This window comes from Thalassophryne amazonica, chromosome 18 (assembly GCF_902500255.1).
Source record: "Thalassophryne amazonica chromosome 18, fThaAma1.1, whole genome shotgun sequence".
NCBI lineage: Eukaryota > Metazoa > Chordata > Actinopteri > Batrachoidiformes > Batrachoididae > Thalassophryne > Thalassophryne amazonica.
Window position 1 is genome coordinate 54,017,778 of NC_047120.1, and position 23,671 is coordinate 54,041,448.

A 23,671-nucleotide genomic window follows, 5' to 3' on the forward strand; every position below is an offset into this window, starting at 1 on the left:
CATTAGCTTGGCGGGGAATTTAGTGCAGAAAATCCACTATGGTGATAGTGCAGTTTATTTGCCAGGGAGGGAATTTCAACAAGTTGAGACTGTGGCCTGCTTCCGTAGTCGTGTCCTTAAAAATCATAGAGGGATATGCTTTCCAAACTTAATACCCATTACTGTAATGGATGATGTTGAAATTGAGGAAGGCCCAGTGGTTGTTCCAGCAATAGCAAAGATTTCATGTCTGCTACCTACAACGCACATGGAATGTCTCAAACCTAAACCTACTTCTAGGCATCTTATATATGCAACTCTGGAAACACCCCTAAACCCAAACACTTCAACTGTCAACCCCACTGAGGTCCTCAGACTGGGTCTCATTAACATAAGATCACTGTCTTCAAAATCATTGTTGATCAATGATCTAATTATTGATCATCACTTAGATATGATTGGGCTATGTGAAACCTGGCTTAAACCTACAGCTGTCCTCCCCTTAAATGAGGCCTGCCCACCAGCATATACACTTAGTCACGTCCCTCGTGATGCGAAGCAAGGCGGGGGTGTTGCTCTTATTTATAAATCTAGGTTTAACTTATTAGATGTTTGGGGTTACAAATATAACTCGTTTGAGCATCTGATTCTCCGCTCTGCTCAGGATATTACACATTGCCAAGGTCAGAAAAATAAAAATTAGTCGTATTACTTTGTCACTGTATATAGGCCTCCTGGCTCATATTCTGAATTCTTAGGTGAATTTGGTGCGTTCATCTCTAATTTGTCAACTAGTGCAGATAACATTCTGATCATTGGTGACTTTAACATTCATATAAATAAGCCTTCTGATCCCCTCTGCAAATAATTTATGGAAATTGTGGTTGCATTAGGATTTCGGCAATGCATTCTGGGTTCGACGCACATTAGTGGAAATACCCTGGATCTGGTTCTCGCACGTGGTATTGCTGTCACGAATATTGATATCATGCCTCTTACATCAGTGGTGTCTGATAACTCACTTATTAAGTTTACAGTTTCGCTGCCGTGTTTAGTGGAACAACAACCTTATATATCATTACGGCGATGCATCAACTCCTCAACTAAGACTGAACTTGAAGCTAGACTGCCTCATGTCTTAGCTTCACATTTGACAAATACCCAGTCAGTAGACAGACTTGTGGATAGTTTAAACTCGGTGCTCAAAACTACACTTGACATGATTTCACCACCTGTGTTAAAACTGCGCTCCCCCAAATCACAGTCACCTTGGTTCAATGATTATCTGCGTGACCTCAAGCATAAAGCAAGAGGTCTAGAACGGAAATGGCGTCGTTCAAAATTAGAAGTATTTCACCTTGCGTGGCGTGATGCTATCTTAGACTATAAGCATGCATTATTGGCTACAAAGCAGACCTACTACTATGATTTGATCAACAAAAACAAGCATAACTCAAAGTTCTTGTTCGACACGGTGGCAACACTTATGCATGGACAACCACCTGTAGTTCGCTCTCTTTTTACAGCACAAGATTTCCTGGATTACTTTGGGAAGAAAATAGAAGACATCAGGTTAAACATATCCCAGCATGCCTTAACCCAGCCACTACACCCTGCTATTGAGGTGGGTGCCACTACTGAGGTATTACCGAGATTTACAGAATTTGAGAGTATCTCTCTCGGCATGCTGACGAAACTCGTAACATCAACAAAAAGCACAACCTGTTTATTTGATCCTGTACCAACAAAACTGTTTAAGGACTTGTGGAGCACTCTTGGGCCAACTGTGCTGGAAATTATTAATCTTTCTTTAACTTCTGGATCTCTTCCTAAATTTTTCAAATCTGCAGTGATTTAAACCATTACTTAAGAAACCTAATCTTGACCCTAGTGTATTGAAAAACTATTGGCCAATATCAAATCTATAATTTTTCTCTAAAATTCTGGAAAAAGTGGTGTCAAGGCAGCTCGTAGACTATCTTACTGAGAATAATGTCTTTGAGCCACTGCAGTCTGCTTTTAGAAAATATCATTCCACAGAGATGGCTCTCACTAACATGGTGAATGATCTTCTGCTTACAATGGATACGGACACTACTACGGTTCTGTTGCTGTTAGATTTCAGTGCTGCATTTGATACAGTGGATCATCATATTCTACGTACTTGATAGGCTGGAAAATAATTTTGGGATTACTGGGAGTGCCCTTGCATGGCTGACGTCATACTTGACCAGTTGTTCTCACTGTGTTTTGTACAGTAACACTACCTCTAATCTTGGTGACATGAAATTTGGGGTTCCACAGGGGTCTGTCTTAGGCCCCCTGCTTTTCTGCCTTTATATAGCACCCCTTGGGCACATATTGCGGCATTTTGGGATTACCTTTCACTGCTATGCAGATGATACTCAGTTATACATGCAGATAACTGCTAGTAATCTCGTTCACATAAAATCCTTAAGCCCCGTTTACACATAGACGGTAAGAGCTCCCGGAAGCGTCCCAGAAGAGTTTTTGGCCGTCTTAAGGATCACACGCCGTTGTTAACGCTGGCACTAGGGGGCGTGGCTTAGTTCCGGCTTTACCGGGAATCGTCGAAAAAATTATTTAACATGTAGAATAATTCCGGGAGCGCTCCCAGAGAATTCGCGTGACGACGGAGACAACGCGAACAATGGCGTTTGATACTTTTTAATCGCCGTTTCATCCCGCCCCTTCCTGTAGTGCCGCAGTTTACACCACCGTAATTGGCAGCCAGCGTTGTATCCCTAACCAATGGCGTGTAAAACGGCGATAGAGCCCACATCGGCATCCTCAAAGGCGTTTTAACCGGCGAGAGAGGAAGACAAAACGGCGGCGCTAGCGGACAGTACGCCGTTCTAAATGCCACCTCCCGGTTAACGGTGTTCCAAACGGCCGACAGGCAGTGGTCAGTATAAAAACGCTAGCGCGCTGCATGCAGGCCTCTCACTCGCGGCCAGCTCCAGATATTTTTGCAGAGAAGTTCCAGTATGCCTCCTAAAAGAAAATTGGCAGCGGCAAGGACTTACCAAGAGGTCTGGTTCAGAAGCAGAGGATAGCCCTGTGGTGGAGACGAGCAACACGTTGAGGAGGGGAAAAGGAGAGGAAAAGAAAAGGCTGAGTATGATCTCCCTCCCCCCGCAGTGACAGCTGCTTCAGCCTATTATACTCTGGGGGCGGTGCCTATATGCAAAAGTTCCTGGAGTAACACAGGATTTGCCTGGATAAATCCAGTGGTACACAGGGCATTATCGGCGGAGGCAGAACACCGCCGTTCTCATGCGCGTCTTAACCTGCGATTGTAAAGGATAGAACTGGGTATTAACCCCCGTTGCCTGACTTGTGCCGGATGCTACGGCATCAAAACGCCGCTTTATTTGGCAGATTTAGCGGCGTTTTATCTGCGTATTTGTGGCTAGTACGGCGCTCAAAACACCGGCGAAATGCTCGGCCCCTTTCCACCGCGAGAACAGCCGGAACTACCGCGAACTTCGGTCTACGTACTGCCCGCCGACAAAACCGTCTATGTGTAACCTGGGCTTTAGAAGATTGCCTTGCAGCAGTGAGAAGTTGGATGTCTAGAAACTTCCTACTTTTAAACTCTGATAAGACTGAAATGATGGTTCTTGGTCTAGTGAGACATCGGCATCAATTTGACCAGTTAACGCTCAGCCTCGGCTCGTGTGTCATACATCACACTGACAAAGTGAGGAACCTTGGGGTAATTTTTGATCCTTCGTTGTCCTTTGGCCTCCACATTAGAAATATTACTAGGACTGCTTTCTTCCACCTGCGAACTATAGCGAAGATTAGTCCCATCCTGTCTATGGCTGATGCTGAGACCCTGATCCAAGCATTTATCTCTTCTAGATTGGACTACTGCAATGTTCTATTTTCTGGTTTACCGCAGTCTAGCATTAGAAGTCTCCAATTGGTTCAAAATGCTGCAGCCAGACTTTTAACATGAAGCAGAAAGTACAACCACATTACACCCATTTCTGCTACTAACCTATAAAATTATTCATGGACTGGCACCTCCCTACCTAGCTGACCTAATTAAACCTTACGTACCGGCCCGGGCTTTACGTTCTCAGGGTGCAGGACTACTTAGTGTCCATAAAAGGGAATAAGAAGTCTGTGGGTCACAGAGCTTTCTCTTATCATGCCCCTGTTCTGTGGAATTATCTCCCTGCGTCAATAAAACTGTCAGATTCTGTGGAGATTTTCAAGTCCAGACTTAAGACGCACTTATTTTCCCTTTCATATGGCTAGCATACTGGTACAGTTTTGTTTTACGCTTTGTACTCTTTTAATTCATTTATTAGCAATTGGAGCGGGCTGCGGCCTCAACTTTACCTAAATTCTGGGTCTTTTAGTGAAGTTTAGGGCTAGTGGCCGGTGATCACCTTGGTATTTCTCTGTTTTTCTTGTTGTTTAATTCTGGCAAATTATACAGTATTTTTTGTCTTTCTGATGCCTGATTCTGTTTTTTCTCTCTGTTTAAGGTGCAGCTCCATCCAGAGATGGGAGTTGTATTCGTGTTGGCGATCCTCCTGTCCTGTGTGCCAATAGCATTTCTTGTATATTCATCCATGAATTGTTCTGTAATTTATGTTTGTAGCATGGCCCAAGCAGAGGGTCACCCCTTTGAGTCTGGTCTGCTTGAGGTTTCTTCCTCAGAGGGAGTTTTTCCTTACCACTGTTGCTCTGGGGGTTGGTAAGGTTAGACCTTACCTGTGTGAAGCGCTTTGAGGCAACTCTGTTGTGATTTGGTGCTATATAAATGAAAATAAATTGAAATTGAAATTGAAGCAGAAAACAGGTGTACCTGGAGAAGTTCAAAAGGTACCGCATGCAAAGGTACCCATGGAGCCTTCTGGCTTTACACACTCAGAGAGCCATGTTAAGGCCCTCTGCCATAATGAAAACAAACTCATAATGCAAACACTGCCTTTGGCTACTGTGGGTCATGATCAGATGTTTGGTCATGAAATTAGAGAAACACAACGTGCTATATCAGCAAAGACAGGCAAGCAAGGGATGACCCTAGCCCGGTATGCTCTGCTCCTGCAGACATGAGGAAAACAGTCATTTTTCCTCCACAACATCAAGTGATGGAGCTCCACTGTGCAGAAATATCTTGTATGTGTAGCCATACCACATTGGATAAGCGTGTCATACATGTAGCCACAGGCCTACTTGAATTATCTAACATCTGTACCCCGCCCACCCCAGATCAGGATTCAAACCAGGCACGCTGCAGACCAAAAGGTCTGGTCTTGAAGACCATAACTTGTGATATACTACATGAGCTCCATATCCATCTGTAAAAGCCTGGGCTCTCTAAACGCCAATATGTTTTGTGAAACTGGATCACTCCCGGTATGTTGACTGTGCTGAACTTGAATTAGCACAAGATGTGGCGCCCACATAAGCACAGTCCAATAGTGAGTCATCTCGCAATAAATATTTACAGCGGAGAGATGAGAGAACTGTAAACATAGATACTGTATCTTATAAATGATTTTTGTTCAACAGTGTCTTAGTCGGTGTGCAACTGGACCTCCCTAAGAGAGATAGAGATGCAGGAAGTGAACATCAGAACCACCCTATAGTGCTGGCATTATCAGGTGTGCTTTCAACACATTTCTAACACTCAAATGTCGCGTGCAGACAGCGGGATGAACGCCAAACAAGTAATCATGTTTGTTTAATGCAGCAGGTTCCTCCCCTAAATCAAAAACTGAAAAATATCAGAGGCCAACATATTGTTGGATCACACAATTTACAAAAACTGGTTGAATACCTGAACACGAGGATTAACTCAGCACTTTTATGCATTCTTAACCACTGCTGAGAGCACAGATTGAGGATTTATGAATGCACAGTGCAACAGTAACACAAACAAAACATTTTTCCTGCTTGGAAGACGAGTGTAACCTTGTTGTTTAAAAGTCATTTCCATCAAGCGAGCACTCCTCTCTGTCCATCAGATAAATTCAGGTTCCAAGGCGTGAGGAGGAACTGAAAGGGCCTTGTTTCTCTGTGCCAGGTCTTATGCTGTGCCATGAACATGACTCATTATTACTCATCCCCAACACATGTTCAGAAGTTGTTTGTTTCTACTGAGGCTACGGAGCTGAACTACCACGCAGTTATCTGAGGCAGATTTCTAAATCTCACCCTTTGGTGGAAGATAAAGAATTTCCACTCTGACAAGTTGAGACTCTGTCACGAAAGTTAAGCTCAACAGGACACCTTTCAGTTGAAATGGCAGTTTAGAAAACAAAAGCAGACTCTCTTGGTGGCTTAGAGCTTTCAACATTGGTGCAACATAGAGTAGTAGATGAATAAATATTAGAGGTTGTTGCCTGAAACTAATATAAGTCAAAAACTAACTTTACTCACTGCAAAAACTGATATCTATGAAAGTAAAAAAAAAAAATTGTTTAAAGAAACTTTGACTTAATTTTTTGTCTAAATAGAAAAATAATTTGTAAAGCATTTTTACATAAGAAAAAACATCTTATTTTGGGAAAATGTATCTCACTTTTTCTTAATAAGTTTTTTCCAGCTAATATCAAGCTGTATTTAACCGGTAACAAGGAAATACAATGGATTTAAAATCATCCAAGCAAAGGAACAAGACCATTTTCCTTATTTTAAGACAGAGGCTAATCTTAAAATAAGAATTCTGTCTAGTTTTAAGGCACATTTTGATTATTCAGTGCCTAGACATTTTGGTAGTTTTGAGAATTCTAACAAAATAAACTTTTCTTACCCCATTGGCAGATTTTTTTTTTTTTGCTTAATACAAGACAGTTTGGCTCAATTTCAAATTATATGGCTTATTTTGAGAGGGACGGTTTTTGCAGTGTTGAATTACTGTGAAAATGGAAAAACCAGAAAGATTGTGCATAAGAACATGTGGGAAGTTTGAAATAATTCACTCCTGTTATTTTATGATGGACCTGATCCAAAAGGTAAAATGTCTCCCATTGCACCTGCCTGCATATCTATGAATATCAATAAACATACTGGCACCTGAGGTGGCCCCATGTGAAATATTTAATCCATCCCAAAAAAAAAGAAAAAGAAAAGAAAAGAAAATATGTTAGCGATTACATTTATTTGTCATTTGCCCCAGGTAGAAGACCATTTCTGTGCTGGCAGGTCAGGTCCGGTCTGGAAACCTGCTCTGGTGCCACCACATACACCAAACTGTGGGACTGCCTTGGAACCTGGATGTCCAGGTCAGACAACCGAATCATCCCAATCTCTGGAACCTGGCCATCTATCTGCTGCAGGCAGGTGAAACATCAGCGTTCCTTTGAGCATGATCCAGCAGTTGAGGATCCCAGCAACCAGAAAAAGCCAGAGTGCCACACGGCCAAACTGCTGCAACCGACGTCCCCTCATCATGCAAGTGATGCTCCTCATCTGAGTTCCTCTAAGTCACCATTCATTTATAGGGATGGGTATTGATAAGATTTTAGCAATATCAATACCATTATCGATTCCGCTTATCGAGCCGATTCCTTATCGATTCCCTTATCGATACCTCGTGTGAATTTTCTGTGTACTAAAAGTAGGCTTTACAGGTTTTCTATGTCAACAACATTTTATTGAGTCTTAAAGAAAATAAATATGAAACTGGTCACTGGATCCTTAAACTCTACATGGTGGATCCTTGATCTCTGGACATAAATAGAAATAAACAAAATCTGTAGTTACTGTCAAAAGCATTTCCTTTCAGACATTATTGGCATGAATGTCTTTCCCATACATCTGAGCTGAGCGCTTACAGCTGTGCTGCATGTCAGGATGTAATTCATAAAGAACGCAGGGTGTCTCATTTTGGGAGGAAAAATGTTTTCGTCAATTGCAGTTTATTGTCTGTATTACAGCGTTTGGAAAGAAGTGTAATTTTATTTAAAGCGGCAAATCGTTTTGAAGTTATTAATTCTGACCGGCCACACAGTGTTTGGAGCTGTGGCAACGGAATGGATGCCGATTCTCATTTCTTGGCTGCAACAAGAGTCCCAGTTAGTGACTTTAATCCCCACAAAAGTGACTCACAATTGTCATATTTTAATGGCTTTGAGAGGGGTTAAGAAGCGGATTTGAAGCAATGCTTCATTGGAGTCACGCTGCAGAAGTGGTTGATTACAGAGCCACTGCAGGGTCAGTAATCAACACAGAGAAACGATAATTTTCCCGACAAACACCCTCAAAAACAATGGCTGCTCTGAAGGACCGATAAGGGAATCATTAAGCAAAAAGGCTATTGATAATGGTGGATCGAATAATTTCTTAACGATACCCAAAAATAACCGGTTCTCGATACCCAACCCTATTCGTTTGATAGAAAGTCATTCCAGCAGCAACCAAGAATCCTCTAAAGGTACCTGGTACCAAAAAAGTATCTAAGTCTCACATCCATGCAGTAAGACAGGAAGCAGGGTGTTGTCTCAAACACAAGAAAAGGGTGTTGTATAACCAACCAATCAGCACAAATGTCACAATTCACTGGAAAAAAGTCAGAGATTCTGCCCCCAATCTGCAAAGCACTGAGAAAGCCTGTGCAGAGACTAGCTATGACACCCAGCAACTTGTTGGGACAACAAGGAAATGTTGTTTGACCATTAATATTTATCCTGAATAAGAAACAACAAACAGAAGTTGAAGAAGAATCACAAAATAAAAAGAATATATATATATATATATATATATATATATATATATATATATGAATATGAATCTTTAAATAGGGGAAACTGACTGACTGGGTTTCAGTAGATGGGCACAGCGGCGAGCAAAACAGTGAGTGAGCAGGAACCTGGCAGGAAACTTCTAAAACAGAGAGGAAGAGGTGGCAGGGGTATGAACGAAGCTGCTGCCGCTGCGTTAATCTGATGTTCCTGTAGGCGCCCAAAAACATGGAGGGCTGGAGAGCTGCTGACACAGCAACACCTTCAACCAGACAGGAACTTCTCAAACAGCACAGTGTTACCACGTGAGCAGACAAAAATCATTTGTGATGCAGTTGGGTGACTGCACTAGCTTCTATGGCATTTACAAAAACAAAGAAACAATAATAATAATAAAATAAAAAAATCTGGATATTTCTCCAGTGGTGCAATTTTCCAGCACCGTTGTTTCTTTGTGCTTGAGACAGCCACAGTGCCATGTTTGGTCTTATCCAGGCCCCAACAGAATTAGGTTACTGAACATATGCTACAGATTTCCATGGCAACAAGACTGGGGGAATCTGGAATAATGTGTTACAATGCCAATCATCGTTTTTTTTTTTTGTCTTACTGCATCAATGCAACGCTGTCCAAAAGAAAGCGACGCAGACACAAAGTGTTTGTGCCAAATGTGTTCTGTTTGATTAAAGCTTGCCCTAAAATGATGCAGGTTTCAGCAACAAAGACTGTGTTGGGGGAAAATAACACAAATAAATAAATAAACACAGCCAGCGAATGTGCCAATCAAATCCAAGTGGACCGCTTTTAATCCAATTACAGGCAGGAGAGCTGGTGGAATGGAGATGCAATCATTCATCATGCTGGGACAGTAGGAGGTAAGGATCGGCACACAGACATGCATATTCCACCACTACACACACACACACACACACACACACACACACACACACACACACACACACACACACACACACACACACACACACACACACACACACACAACTAAAATTTTTTGCAGACTGCAGACCAAGATCATATATACATTTTGTTGAAGTTCTTGTTCATATACTTTAACATCTGTTTATTTCTTTTGACTGTTTTTGCCATTTTTGCTTGGGGAACTCCACAGCAGATCCATACTGGATCTGCATGATGATTTAGCACAGGTTTTATGCCAGATGCGCTTTCTGACGTGACTCCAGATGTACAAAGAGAATGGGACAGAAGTGGCCTTGAAATAACAACCCTCTGTTTGAGAAGCGAGCACACTGCTTACGCCATACATTCAGATAAACTTGCTGCATCTATAACAGATGTTCTAAACAGGTCCTGAAGCCCATCAGGCTGGTGATTACCCCTTGATACTGTAGCATGAAGTAGATTAGTCTACATTTCCCTCTGGGTGGAGCCCAGTCCACTGGAAGTTACTTTACACCAATACAGGTAGCCCAAATAAAGTACACACTTTGAGTCGAACTCTCATCTATCCATTGGTAGTCCAACTCCTATCCCACAAAGCTACCCAGTCTGCAATGTTATCTGCTGCAGAAGGAGGCCTATATAGGCTTGAACGCCAGCTGATGCCCGTGCTTACCAATAGATACCCCTGAATTGTGAAGTGAATGAGGGCCTATGACTCCCCCTAGACAAGACACCAGTTTGACACAGGTTACCCACTGACAACTGGGTGGACTTAGACAATGCAGATGAGGTGTAAATTCAAACACAAAGACAGGTCGTATGACGAAGTATCAAACCCAAGCCCACATATTGTTACACCAAATCTTTATCCCAATGCGTAACTGCTCTACAAGAAGAAATGTCATACACAAGCCCTGAGGTCCATAGGTATTTATCCACAAATACGGTAGCATGAAGCGGATGAGAGTCTGTAACTCCTCCTGGGTAGGATGTTAGTCCACTGGAGGTTACTGCACAGCTGTGGCCATTTAACAGCTGGGTTGACTGGGACAAAGCAGAGGAAATGTCTTGTCCAAGGTCACAGTTTCTATTATTAGAACAAGACTGTAAAGCTCTATGTAAAATTCAAGGACTGCTCAACCATTATGGAGCTGTTGTTTTCTTGAGAGAGGCTTTACAGTGAAGCTACTGATTCAGGGTGCAGAAGCACTTCCCAAAGTCAACAGGTTGCTGCTGAACGAAAGCAAATTGAAATTATGCAAGAACTTGATGGTTCACACAGTGTCTAAGGGTCCCCTGACACTTGCACAACTTTGATCCATGCACTTGCATGCACATCATCGTGACAATCCCATCCACTATGTTCCCAGCTGGATGCAGCGCTTTGTTTCACTGCTGCCATGCATTGTGCGCTGGACGCTGAGTCTATAAAATAATTATTTCCTAGCGGATTAATCATTTTTTCTTCAAATTGACTGTGGAAAATGGCTCGAATCGCTTCCTGAATCACAGAGGACTGCTGCAGCGCAGCTTTTCTCACGTGCATGCTCGCTGAACGAGGGGGAGAACGCATTTGGAGATGTCTAAAAACGTAATTACTTGTCTTGTTTTGTAAGGGCTGGTAAAACAGTTGCATGTTCTTTCCTTCTTGTGTGCAGCTGTAAAAGTATGTTTATAACAGATTTAACATCTCGTTATAATCGTTCAGATGAGCTGCGCTGTGATGCGGTGCGCTGACGTAACCACTCACACTGTTCACTTCTTTTTTACTCGACTTGACGAGCTGCACGTTGTGTTGGCGAGTGGATTGCGCAACGTTAACAACCACTTCACGTTTTTTGGAAAACATTTATGCGTGAAAGATTTTTTGGAACATTTCAAAATTCTCTTAGCGCAACTGCACACGCCGGCCCCCCTCTCGCGTTCAGTCTACACCCGTTATTGACGAGTTTACTCTCCTGGATGACACAGTGCACGCATCAAAGTTGTGCAAGTGTGAGGTGACCTTAAGCTAAGAAAAACAAGGGGGGAGAAAAAGGTGTTTTATACAACAATATATCAGAGAGTACATGGCATAAGAGCGACTAAACTTTCACTGGGCTCCAAGTGTTGTGTTGTTTCTATATTTCATGCTCTGTCACAGTTCAGCAAAGCTTACCTCATGTCTGTAGGTTCACATGGCCCAGCATATGGAGTGCGTGTATGTGTCACAGGGTGTTGGGGTAGAAATGGGAACATACAAAATACCACTGCACACCATTTTAAAAACACTGAGTGTCAAAATGTTTGTCCCCCCACTGCCTTCCAGCTGTGGACCAAAATAAGTCTGTATGTGCTCAGCTGATTGATGCTGAAGTCTGACTGGTGATGGAAGCAGAGGGTTGTTGCTACAGAGATACACGTCACGCACACTGATAGTCAGAACGACACTAAGTTAGATTGATGCACGGAGCTCTGGTTGATGGAATGATGTTTAATTGCAGGCTATAACCAGCTCTTCCTACGTTTTAAAGGTCTTACATGGGTAAGCGGTGGCAGCCATGATAGCAGTTAAGTGTTAAATGTGGAGCAACTGTAAGGGAAGCACTGCGATAGCAACACGCAGGGATGAAGAAAGATGAAAACCCGACTGAAGACCGATGCTGAATAAATAATGGCATCCATTGTGGGGAAATGTGATCAGGCCTTCTGAAAAATCAATAACTAACAATCGGACCGCGATGCTCTGAGTGACTCAGCAACAACTTGAATACACTACAGGCGATCGATAACCACTGCCTGTTTTTACTCTGGGAGAAATGACCCCCTACCCCACCCCTCCAAAAAAAAAAAAAAAGCTGGGGGAAAAAAAACAAAAAAAAAAAAACTGGAAACACACTGAAACCGATTTCTCCGAGGTTGATTAAGAGGATCATCTTTCAGAAGAAAATCCCTCAATCTTTAAAGCTGCTGGACAAACTGTGCATGTAAGAAGCTCACGCTGAACGAGACCACTGACAGGCCTTTCACTTTGTTGACAGTTTGCAACAGGAGACAACAGGGGGGAATGGATTATTGCAACAGCTGTATTTGAACACGAAAAGAGCTACACTGGAGACCTCTGAACAAGCTCACAAAATATTGAGGACACCAGTGGCTGGACAAGGCCAAGCTGAGGCAGATAGATGGTTATTTTAGAGACATGAGGATGGACTTGCTCTCTGCTTGGGCAGTTGCCATTCAGAAGCCAAGACTCCCAGACTGGATGCACATCTTCATGCTTTGTGAAATTTTGGCAAAAATCTACAATTTGGAAGGACAACAACCTATGCTTGTAATAAAATACTCCAAAACAACAGAGACAACCTCCAAAAGATCTAACAGCTGCATCAAGCAGACTCTGAGCGACAGTCACAGTGAGCTGGAGAAGGTGGGCTCAGCCACCGTCACTCAACAACCCCAATTATACAGACATTTATGGCTGAAAACATCTTAAACTAAGTTAGAACATGTTGCACAACTAGTCACATAAAAAATAAAAACGCACTGCAGAATAAATTCATCCAATGCTAATGACAAGAGCTCTAATCCAATTCAAAACAGTTTCATGAAAACAGAAAGTTTACATTTACACTCTGTTTCATGGTGCTAACGTGCCTGATGCAACTCTCTGCTGCTCAGATTAAAGCTACTGTATGTATGTTTTTGAACAAGGCAGCAAATACTATATCCATTCAATTTTTTTTTTTACATTTTCAACATTATTTATGACTGACATATTTCATTATTTTGTGTTATATTTCATGTCATTTGATGTTATATAATTTGCATCATACAGTTGTATGCAAAAGTTTGGGCACCCCTGATAATTTTCATGATTTTCCTTTATAAATCATTGGTTTTCTGGATCAGAATTCAGTAAATATATCATATAGCAGATGAACACACTGATATTTGAGAAATGAAATGAAGTTTCTAGTATTTACAGAATGTGTGCAATAATTATTTAAACACAATTGGGCAGGTGCATAAATTTGGGCACCCTTGTCATTTTATTGATTTGAATACATTTAGTACTAATTACTGGAACACAAAATTGGTTTGGTAAGCTCAGTGACCCTTGACCTCCTTACACAAGTGAATCCAAATCATGAGAAAGGGTATTTAAGTTGGCCATTTGCAAATGTTTCCCGTCTTTGCATCTCTTCTAATGAGTGGCAACATGGGAGGTTCTAAACAACTCTCAAATGACCTGAAAACAAAGACTGTTCAACATTATGGTTTAGGGGAAGGATACAAAAAGCCATCTCAGAGATTTCAGCTGTCAGTTTCCACTGTGAGGAACATAGTGAGGAAATGGAAGACCACAGGCACAGTACTAGTTAAGGCCAGAAGTGGCAGGCCAAGAAAAATCTCAGATAAGCTGAAGCGAAGGATGGTGAGAACAGTCATAGTCAACGCACAGACCTGCTCCAAAGACCTACAACATGATCTTGCTGCAGATAGTGTCTCTGTATCGTTCAACTATACACCGCACTTTGCACAAATATATGCTGTATGATGCTGTAATGCAGAGGAAGCCTTTTCTGCGTACACGCCACAAACAGAGTCGCTTGAGATATGCTAAAGCACATTTGGACAAGCCAGCTTCATTTTGGAATAAGGTGCTGTGGACTGGTTAAACAAAAAATTGAGTTATTTTGACATAACAAAGGCAGTCTGCATGGCTGAAAAAGCACACAGCATTCCAAGAAAAACACTTGCTACCTACAGTAAAATGTGGAGGTGGTTCCATCATGCTGTGGGGCTGTGCGGCCAGTGCAGGTACTGGGAATCTTGTTAAAGTTGAGGGTCACATGGATTCTAGTCAATATCAGCAGATTCTTGAGAACAATTATCATGAATCAGTGACCAAGTTGAAGTTGTGCCAGGGCTAGATCTTTCAACAAGACAAAAACCCTAAACACTGCTCAAAATCTACTAACGCATTCATGCAGAGGAACAAGTACAATGTTCTGGAATGGCCATCTCAGTCCCCAGAACTGAATATTACTGAAAATCTGTGGTGTGATTTTAAGCAGGCTGTTCATGCTCAGAAACCAACAAACCTGAGATGTTTTATAAAGAAGAATTGTCCAAAATACCTTCAACCAGAATCCAGACTCTCACTGGAAGCTATAGGAAGCGTTTAGAGACTGTTATTTCTGCAAAAGGAGGATCTACTAAATATTGATGTATTTTTTCTGTTGAGGTGCCCAAATTTATGCACCTGCCTAATTTTGTTTAAAGAATTAGTGCACACTTTCGGTAAATCCTATAAACTTCATTTCACTTCATGTCACTGTGTTTCTCTGCTATATGATATATTTAACTGAAACTGCTGATCCAAACAACCAATAAAGGAAAATCATGGGGTGCCCAAACGCTTACATACAACTGTATTTAATTTGAATTTAAGGCCCAGTCACACGGCTCTTAATGAAGGGTGATGAAGCCCTGACGAAACAAGAAATCTGGACTTTTGTTGACTGTCGTTGGCAACGTTTAACCTTCACGCAGCTTCGTTCCTGCAGCTGGCGCTACGTCAGTATTTTTAAACTGTTGAAAAATTTGAACGAAGGGCAACGAAAACCTCAATTCGCCTGTGTCTCGTTTTGCTGTCGTTCTTGATGTTTTTTAATCATTTGTGTAGTTTTTGTAATGTTATTGTTTAATTTGACTTCGTTGGAGCAGCTGAGTGTTTTTACACAGTGCAGAAGCCGGTTTCTGAGCGCTGAGGCTGCTGCTGCTTCATGTACCGTTGAAACTTACAGGACAAACTCAGCCTGCTTGCTTGGATTTTTTTATATGTGTGTGGGGGGGCAGCTTCAATGGGCTCAGGCACCTTACATAGGCCAGAATTAATCTTTTGTGTGGATATAATTAATTATTTTGCCACAAGCAACTGTTGAATTTGAAACAACAAAAAAGTTGTGTAATTTCCAACGGTACTTGAATACAGCATCAGCGGCAGCAGGAGCTGCTGCGTTCGCTACTACGCTTATTATTTTGTATTAAATATAACAATCTGAGTGTAGGAATGACAATCCAGTCCTTCAATACACGTGGCAACGTGTAGATGAATCAAAATGATTATATAAAGAGCTGTCCTGGAAGGAAGAATTCACATTGTGGATCAGTGATCAGCTGGTGGAATAACCGCACATGTGAGTCAATGAGCGCGTTCACACGCACTGATTAATTTACTGCTCTGATATATTCAATCATCTTTACACTTTTTATATATTTATATTTATTCTCCCTTTTGACAGTTATAAACAATTATATATGGCTTAGAACATAATACTGTGATACAGCAGTGACCATGGTGATTTTTTTTTTTTTTTTTTTTTTTTTTTAAATTGGAGGAAGACAGAGCACGCAGTGTATTGACAGACAGTGAGGATTCCGATGATGATGGAGATGATGATCATCATCATCATCAATTCATCAATTTTATTTATATAGCGCCAAATCACAACAAACAGTTGCCCTAAGGCGCCTTATATTGTAAGGCAAGGCCATACAATAATTACGTAAAAACCCCAACGGTCAAAACGACCCCCTGTGAGCAAGCACTTGGCGACAGTGGGAAGGAAAATCTCCCTTTTAACAGGAAGAAACCTCCAGCAGAACCAGGCTCAGGGAGGGGCAGTCCTCTACTGGGACTGGTTGGGGCTGAGGGAGAGAACCAAGAAAAAGACATGCTGTGGAGGGGAGCAGAGATCAATCACTAATGATTAAATGCAGAGTGGTGCATACAGAGCAAAAAGAGAAAGAAACACTCAGTGCATCATGGGAACCCCCCAGCAGTCTAAGTCTATAGCAGCATAACTAAGGGATGGTTCAGGGTCACCTGATCCAGCCCTAACTATAAGCTTTAACAAAAAGGAAAGTTTTAAGCCTAATCTTAAAAGTAGAGAGGGTGTCTGTCTCCCTGATCCGAATTGGGAGCTGGTTCCACAGGAGAGGAGCCTGAAAGCTGAAGGCTCTGCCTCCCATTCTACTCTTACAAACCCTAGGAACTACAAGTAAGCCTGCAGTCTGAGAGTGAAGCGCTCTATTGGGGTGATATGGTACTATGAGGTCCCTAAGATAAGATGGGACCTGATTATTCAAACCTTATAAGTAAGAAGAAGAATTTTAAATTCTATTCTAGAATTAACAGGAAGCCAATGAAGAGAGGCCAATATGGGTGAGATATGCTCTCTCCTTCTAGTCCCCGTTAGTACTCTAGCTGCAGCATTTTGAATTAACTGAAGGCTTTTCAGGGAACTCTTAGGACAACCTGATAATAATGAATTACAATAGCCCAGCCTAGAGGAAATAAATGCATGAATTAGTTTTTCAGCATCACTCTGAGACAAGACCTTTCTAATTTTAGAGATATTGCGTAAATGCAAAAAAGCAGTCCTACATATTTGTTTAATATGCGCTTTGAATGACATATCCTGATCAAAAATGACTCCAAGATTGCTCACAGTATTACTAGAGGTCAGGGTAATGCCATCCAGAGTAAGGATCTGGTTAGACACCATGTTTCTAAGATTTGTGGGGCCAAGTACAATAACTTCAGTTTTATCTGAGTTTAAAAGCAGGAAATTAGAGGTCATCCATGTCTTTATGTCTGTAAGACAATCCTGCAGTTTAGCTAATTGGTGTGTGTCCTCTGGCTTCATGGATAGATAAAGCTGGGTATCATCTGCGTAAAAATGAAAATGTAAGCAATGCCGTCTAATAATACTGCCTAAGGGAAGCATGTATAAAGTGAATAAAATTGGTCCTAGCACAGAACCTTGTGGAACTCCATAATTAACCTTAGTCTGTGAAGAAGATTCCCCACTTACATGAACAAATTGTAATCTATTAGATAAATATGATTCAAACCACCGCAGCGCAGTGCCTTTAATACCTATGGCATGCTCTAATCTCTGTAATAAAATTTTATGGTCAACAGTATCAAAAGCAGCACTGAGGTCTAACAGAACAAGCACAGAGATGAGTCCACTGTCTGAGGCCATAAGAAGATCATTTGTAACCTTCACTAATGCTGTTTCTGTACTATGATGAATTCTAAAACCTGACTGAAACTCTTCAAATAGACCATTCCTCTGCAGATGATCAGTTAGCTGTTTTACAACTACCCTTTCAAGAATTTTTGAGAGAAAAGGAAGGTTGGAGATTGGCCTATAATTAGCTAAGATAGCTGGGTCAAGTGATGGCTTTTTAAGTAATGGTTTAATTACTGCCACCTTAAAAGCCTGTGGTACATAACCAACTAATAAAGATAGATTGATCATATTTAAGATCGAATCATTAAATAATGGTAGGGCTTCCTTGAGCAGCCTGGTAGGAATGGGGTCTAATAGACATGTTGATGGTTTGGATGAAGTAACTAATGAAAATAACTCAGACAGAACAATCAGAGAAAGAGTCTAACCAAATACCGGCATCACTGAAAGCAGCCAAAGATAACGATACGTCTTTGGGATGGTTATGAGTAATTTTTTCTCTAATAGTTAAAATTTTATTAGCAAAGAAAGTCCTGAAGTCATTACTAGTTAAAGTTAAAGGAATACTCGGCTCAATAGAGCTCTGACTCTTTGTCAGCCTGGCTACAGTGCTGAAAAGAAACCTGGGGTTGTTCTTATTTTCTTCAATTAGTGATGAGTAGTAAGATGTCCTAGCTTTACGGAGGGCTTTTTTATAGAGCAACAGACTCTTTTTCCAGGCTAAGTGAAGATCTTCTAAATTAGTGAGACGCCATTTCCTCTCCAACTTACGGGTTATCTGCTTTAAGCTGCGAGTTTGTGAGTTATACCACGGAGTCAGGCACTTCTGATTTAAAGCTCTCTTTTTCAGAGGAGCTACAGCATCCAAAGTTGTCTTCAATGAGGATGTAAAACTACTGACGAGAGTGTTGGCACTGTGTTGGTATATGGCATTAGAGAACATAAAGAAGGAATCATATCCTTAAACCTAGTTACAGCGCTTTCTGAAAGACTTCTAGTGTAATGAAACTTATCCCCCACTGCTGGGTAGTCCATCAGAGTAAATGTAAATGTTATTAAGAAATGATCAGACAGAAGGGAGTTTTCAGGGAATACTGTTAAGTCTTCAATTTCCATACCATAAGTCAGAACAAGATCTAAGATATGATTAAAGTGGTGGGTGGACTCATTTACATTTTGAGCAAAGCCAATTGAATCTATTAATAGATTAAATGCAGTGTTGAGGCTGTCATTCTCAGCATCTGTGTGGATGTTAAAATCGCCCACTATAATTATCTTATCTGAGCTAAGCACTAAGTCAGACAAAAGTTCTGAAAATTCACAGAGAAACTCACAGTAACGACCAGGAGGATGATAGATAACAACAAATAAAACTGGTTTTTGGGACTTCCAATTTGGATGGACAAGACTAAGAGTCAAGCTTTCAAATGAATTAAAGCTCTGTCTGGGTTTTTGATTAATTAATAAGCTGGAATGGAAGATTGCTGCTAATCCTCCGCCTCGGCCCGTGCTATGAGCGTTCTGGCAGTTAGTGTGACACGGGGGTGTTGACTCATTTAAACTAACATATTCATCCTGCTGTAACCAGGTTTCTGTAAGGCAGAATAAATCAATATGTTGATCAATTATTATATCATTTACTAACAGGGACTTAGAAGAGAGAGACCTAATGTTTAATAGACCACATTTAACTGTTTTAGTCTGTGGTGCAGTTGAAGGTGCTATATTATTTTTTCTTTTTGAATTTTTATGCTTAAATAGATTTTTGCTGGTTACTGGTGGTCTGGGAGCAGGCACCGTCTCTACGGGGATGGGGTAATGAGGGGATGGCAGGGGGAGAGAAGCAGCAGAGAGGTGTGTAAGGCTACAACTCTGCTTGATGATCCCTCTTTTGTTCTGGACGAGGAGCAGGTGGTCCACCGATGTGTGCACAGATCTCCACAGATTCTGTTTGCAGTTTCTCTCCAGGACTCAGGTGCTATGAGCTCCGTGCCAGCACCGAGTCCTGGAACTCAGAGATGCAGACACACACTGCTCCAGCTGTGGCTCCAGGCGCATTGCGTTTAAGCGTCGAGATCGTGAGCTTCAGTTTTGCTAAGTTCCTCTTTCGTCCCTTTTGCGCTCTTGCTTCGCAGACTGTTCGGTGATAAAAGCTCTTTCGTCCACCTTTTCTCATCAAATTGTGACGTTTTTTACTTTTTCCCTTCGTTCAGGAATCATGTGCCGTATGACTGGGCCATTAAATTGGTGCAAATTGTGGTTCGTACAATAGATTAAAACACAAACAAACCAAAAAAACATTACAAAGCACAAGATATTTATTTTATTTTGCTTCACTTTTGCAAATTTCCAACCAATTCTGAATGTGCAAAAAGAATAACTAGTTCCAACACCTGTTTCGTTTCCTGCGCCCCTATAGCATCATGGAAAACGAATACCTTCAGTCATAGATTTGCTTTTGTCTACATTGCCTTTTTCAAATATAAAACTACATAATCTTAGAAACACTTTGCTTTCATGGCATCATTTGCCACACCACCTTTCTTAGGACACTGGAGCACACTTTAGTTCCTGAAATTAGAAGCTCTATGTACTGAATTTAGAATCAAAGTCTGTTTTTAAGTCAAATCGTGACCCCATGAATCAAAATCAAAATGAGCCATGAGATACTGAAAGATTTACACCCGTTTATCAGAATGGCATAAATCAACAAATGTAGACTGTGTTGTATGAACTAGATTAACAAATCTTTGCCAAACTGAAGTCATGGTCAAGCAAATAGTTTGGAGAAAGATACACACATTCTGTCCTGACCTTTCACAGTAAAAGCCCTCAATATGATCTGCTCCCACTGTTGTAATTGTAGTAACAATAACAATTTTGAGAGTAATTAAGTTTTTGTGCAATTTTGGGCAACAAAAGACTGGAAAAGTTGATGAATGCTCAAAGAACACCTAACTGTAAACAGGTGAGTCATGATTGGGTATAAAAGGAGCATTCCCAAAAGGCTCAGCCGTTTACAAGCAACAATGGGGCAAAGATCACCACTTTGTGAACTCCTGCATAAAAAAAATAGTCCAACAGTATAAGAACAATGTTTCTCAATGTTCAATTGCAAGGAATTTAGGGATTCCATCATCTACAGCCCATAATATAATCAGAAGATTCAGAGAATCTGGAGAACTTTCTACACATAAGCAGCAAAGCCAAAAAACAACACTGAATGCCTGTGACCTTCGATCCCTCATCCCTAATGCGGCACTGCATTAAAAACGGACATCATTATGTAAAGGATCTTACCACGTGGGCTCAGGAACACTTCAGAAAACCATTGTCAGTTAACACAGTTCGTCGCTACATCTACAAGTGCAAGTTAAAACTCTACCATGCAAAGCGAAAACCATACATCAACAACATCCAGAAACACCGCCGCCTTCTCTGGGCCTGAGCTCATTTGAAATGGACAGACACAAAGTGGAAAAGTGTGCTGTTGTCTGATGAATCTACATTTTAAATTGCTTTTGGAAATCATGGACGTTGTGTCCTCCAGACAAAAGAGGAAAAAGACAATCCAGATTGTTACCAGCGCAAAGTTCAAAAGCCAGCATCTGTGATGGTATGGGGTGTGTTGGTGCCCATGGCATGGGCAACTTACACATCTGTGATGGCACCATCAATGCTGAAAGGTACATCCAGGTTTTGGAGCAACACATGCTGTCATCCAAGCAACGTCTTTTTCAGGGACGTCCCTGCTTATTTCAGCAAGGCAATGCCAAGCCACATTCTGTATATGTTACAACAGCGTGGCTTCATAGTAAAAGAGTGAGAGTACTAGACTGGCCTGCCTGCAGTCCAGACCTGTCGCCCATTGAAAATGTGTGACACATTATGAAGCGCAAAATATGACAACTGTTGAAAACTTAAGTCGTACATCAAGCAAGAATGGGAAAGAATTCCACCTACAAAGCTTCAACAATTAGTGTCCTCAGTTCCCAAACACTTAGAGTGTTGTTAGAAGGAAAGGTGATGTAACACAGTGGTAAACATACCACTGTCCCAGTTTTTTTGAAACGTGTTGCAGGCATCCATTTCAAAATGAGCAAATATTTGTACAAAAACAATAAACTTTATCAGTTTGTACATTAAATATCTTGTCTTTGTCGTGTATTCAATTGAATATAGGTTGAAGAGGATTTGCAAATCATTGTATTCTGTTTTATTTACATTTTACACAACATCCCAACTTCATTGGAATTGGGGTTGTATTATAAAAAGTACATTAATGACAACATTTGTTATCTTATGCATACTGCAAGTGATAATCAAACAAAAATATCTTATTGCCTCCCTGGTTTGTTTTCCTGACATAGGAAGACAAAAATAAATAAATAAAAATAAAAATGAAATAGGCATTCTCGTCTTTTTCCTCTAACCACTGCCATCTAAACTTGTTCTTCACGCCATCATCACAAGGCAGACTGTTCCCGCTTTTCAAAAATTGCGAATTATGTTTCTGATTTTTTCACCCTAAAGCTTGAGAAAGCATGTGTCCAGAAGAACCATAAAATGCCGATTTAGCAGGCTAAAGTTTGCATGGAGACAGTTTGAAGTAAATTCTTCCCAGAACGATATTCAAACATAAGATCAAAGAAGTGTTAGCTTTCCTGTATAAATGATAATTAAAAAAAAAAAAAAAAGTCGGGTCACTGTACTGGTCCTTTTGCCGGACCCAGACCCATTTTCTGATGAACTTTAAATAGTCTCGCACAGCAGAACAACATTTTATCAATTTGTTTTGTAGTTTCAGCATGGGGCGTAGTTCATGGTAAAATCTGTAACATTGTCTCTCTTTGGCTGCTGTGTAGACATGCGGTGGCACATAACATTAATCCTTCGGTCTCGGTTTCACCGCACAACAAGCCAGACTATTCCAGGTGTACTCCAAAATACTCCAAACTAGAGCACCGCGCTTGTAGAGCGCAAACGTCCTAACGGATCAGACTCCTCTGTTGTAGTAGGCATGCTGAGTGAATCTCTCGTTGGATTTAATGTCGTAATGTCGGATTTAACTTTTAGCAGCTGTCAGTAGCGTCACCCATTTGCTCCACTTAATGTATTACTGGAAAAAAAATATGCGGCTCATAACGTTTAATGTGCACAACGAAGTAAACAGCTAGGGGAACCACTGCACAGTCCACAAAAATATGATTAAATAAACACCCGAACACAGGTTAGGTGTTTCGGACTTCATAGAGAGGCGTGTTCAGGCATCTTTCGTCCCACACAGAGCCACACACGCTCCACCCCTTTATGCATTAATAAGTTCTGACTTTCTGATTGCTTGAGAAATGTACATAATGGCAGAAGTACCCACACTGCCCACAGCTTCTGACTGACTGTGCTGTGTAGTCATTGCTGCAAGATGGGCTTCTGGGAAGGCTGTCAGACTACTTTTGAAGTTTCCCGGATGTAAACAAGAAGACATCCAACATTACGCGAAGCCACACGCATGCATCAGTGAAAGGGTAAGTAATCATGATTTAGTTGAAATTTTTGCCATTCGTGTGACTTAAAACATTGTCAAATTAATACATCAGCAAGTCTTGCGTTGTTTTGCAGTGCATTTATTCGTTTGTTGTGGGACTACTTTAGGTGTAGTGATCTCTTCTTGGTGATGCGTCTAGAGCACGGATGAGCACAGAATATTAAAAATATTAACAGTGGTTCAGCCCAACCGAGAGAGACCACTGCAGCCTAAGCAGTGGCGAGCGGTAGAGGATCCAGAAGTACCCTACGAAAAAATCTTGCGGCCAGCAAAACAGAAATAACCCTTCTTCTTCTTTCGAGTTTATTGGTAACTTGCAAACCAACAGGGTGCATTACTGCCACCAACTGTTTGACGCAGAACATGAGTGGATTTTGAAGTATGTTATCAAAAATAACCCCGGAATTTCCGGAAAGCTTTCATCACTGCAATCAACATTTTAATACACCAAAGGAGCAGTGAATACC

At 41.2% G+C, this 23,671-nt stretch overlaps 1 protein-coding gene across 3 annotated transcripts in view; it reads right to left on the reverse strand.

Moving 5' to 3' along the window:
• capn15 (calpain 15) overlaps positions 1-23,671 on the reverse strand; it is a 120,918-nt gene that overhangs the window by 77,339 nt on the left and 19,908 nt on the right. The window lies entirely within an intron of this gene.